At 36.8% G+C, this 2,523-nt stretch overlaps 1 pseudogene; it reads left to right on the top strand.

The window, feature by feature from the left end:
• Positions 1-411: 411 nt before the first annotated feature.
• On the top strand, positions 412-2,312 carry LOC107567278 (uncharacterized; annotated as a pseudogene).
• The last annotated feature ends 211 nt before the right edge of the window (positions 2,313-2,523 follow it).

The raw sequence follows: 2,523 nt of genomic DNA, 5'->3' as shown, positions 1-2,523 counted from the left end.
GTGTGATACAAGTAAGGTTTTATTAACTACATAAACACATAAACTGGTCTAACATCCTACATACACACATAAACTGGTCTAACATACACATACACACACACACACACATACAGTTGGTATAGGAAAGGGTTAAAGTTTAACTCAGTACAGAAAGAGGCATAAAGAATGAATTTTATGGTTTTATGGGCATATTCAGCAGATCTAAAACCTGAGGGAAAACGTCAGATTCTTAGTTCAAACACACCTTCGTAAAAAGGAGTAACTGATACTTAATTGCTAAGCAGGTGTCACTTGTGTGTGATGCTGCAATAGACTTCATAACATAGTCTAATAATAGTCCTTGATAACGTAGTTGCCCATAGACTACCAACATCAAGCAGAGTCAGATGGAACTTCCACAGCCGTGCCATCAATTCAGTGTTTGAGCACAGAGAGGACCTCATCCGCTGTTTTCAAACTATACGAGACTCAGGTGACTTTGACCCCGTTACCGTCAGAGAGGCAGGAACCTTTGCCATGCTGCTGGAGGATCAGGATTTTAAGTTTTTTCTGCAACTTTTCCACAACATCATGCCACATGTGGACCTCCTCTATGCCAAACTCCAGAAGAAGGACATAGATTCAGTCCACATCAGGGGGAGCATCCAGCAGTTCCAGCAGCACATACAGAAGATCAGGTAGCAGCTGTATTATTATTATTTTTTGTTATTATTATTGATACGTTTTCTTATTCCTTTACAGAAATTCTCTCCATTCCCTGGTTGACCAAAGCAGTGAAGGTGGTTCTCAACCGAAGAGGCGGCGGTCACTCAGTCCAGAGGTCCATGAATGGATTGCAGCAGAAGTGAGTTTTTATTGCAGTCAAAATAAACCATTACCTACAAGTTAAACTGCATTGTTTATTTACCTTTTATGGGTACTTGTAAATGTCTTCTCATGTCTTTGATTCTATTAAAAATGTTGCTTAAGTATTGTAGCAAAGAGTAGATCCTTAAGATAAAGAAACATTTAAATAATATAAATAATAATAATAAATTTGCCCATTGGTTTTGATAACTTTACTATGAGAGGATTACTATTCCATGTTTGTGGGATCAATGTGAGGAGCAATAATATTGTAGTCACCAAACACTTTTACAATTACCCACAGAAGGTAATTGAAACAATGCAGTTTAATTTGTTGAAAATGAATTTGTTGCAAGCACAATGGCTTGTGTAGATGATACAGTTATACAATGACCATGTCTCTTTTCAAATAAGAGTCTTTAAGTGTCTCATTATAGAAGCATTATATAAAAAAGTTAATAAAACGTATTTTGGAGACCAGTTTTGTTTATTATAAGCTGATTATATTGGGCTTTATGAAACTGTAATAAATGTATATGCATTTTTTATATACTGCAACGCTATCTTTTTAACCATTTACAGTCTTTAAACTGATGTAAAAGGATTTGTTATTCTTTGGTTTCCTCTTGTGGACAACATTAGTATTACAGCCGTCATCTCTGAGTTTGATTAAAATAAATGGCTGGTGTTTTAAAAATTGCTGTTAGCGCCCTGAGCATCAGAAGTTCATGAAGCTTGACATGTTTACTAAGAATGTTTATGAAGTTTTGAGAAATCATGGATTCAAACACTAAAGCACTCGTCTCCCTTTATAACTTAAATTGGTAATTTTAAATGTAGCAGTTGAAGTTGACATCTTGTCATCACTACATAATTTTTGTTTTTATCGTTTACTGCGTAGGTCTGTGATACCATACTCAGACACACATTGGAAAGGTTCTCCTTCACAGACCACCTCATTAGTGCCACCTTGCTGCAAGCAGACAGGTTTGAACAGTACAAAATGGTGTTTCCTGAAGATGCACTGAGCAGGACTTTGAAGGCCTATTCAGTGCTCGACGGGAGTAAGCTGAAGACAGAGCTTAGTCTCATCTACTGCAAGGAAGTGTTCAGAGCCTGTTGTGGTGCTTTGGACCTACTCCAGCTGTTTATGGAGAACAATCTTGAGGAAGTCTTTTCAGAGACTGTAACTCTCCTAAAGATTCTTGTAACCACACCCATGACCACAGCAGAAGCTGAGAGGTGCTTCTCAACCTTGAAAATAATTAAAACTTACCTGAGAAATAGCATGACCCAAGAGAGGCTGAATGCATTGGCCATGCTGTCAGTGGAGAAGAGACTGGTGACTGAGATGACTTTAACCAGAAGGTCATTGAGAAATTTGCAAGCCAGAAAGAAAGGAGAGCAAAATTTATTTTCAAGTAGTGCTACTGGCCAGTGATTAGGCAACATTTCTGTGTTGTTGTTTTTTTTAATGATTTTCTTGATTACTTCATTACTGATAATAAACCCAAATTGAACTAAAATGCACTTATTTGTGGTACGTTTATTGCATGCTTTAACAGTCGTATTTTCATTTAAAAATTTTTTTTTAGCTAAGCAGTAATGATACATCCTCACCTGATAAATGGCTTTTACATTCCTGCAGTTACTAACAGTTTGATTTTCAGTTGTTGG

The sequence above is a fragment of the Sinocyclocheilus grahami genome, unplaced genomic scaffold (genome assembly GCF_001515645.1).
Source record: "Sinocyclocheilus grahami isolate Dianchi unplaced genomic scaffold, SAMN03320097.WGS_v1.1 scaffold1140.1, whole genome shotgun sequence".
Taxonomy (NCBI): Eukaryota; Metazoa; Chordata; class Actinopteri; order Cypriniformes; family Cyprinidae; genus Sinocyclocheilus; species Sinocyclocheilus grahami.
Note: the sequence above shows the minus strand (reverse complement) of the source record. Positions and strands in the feature narration are given on the sequence as shown.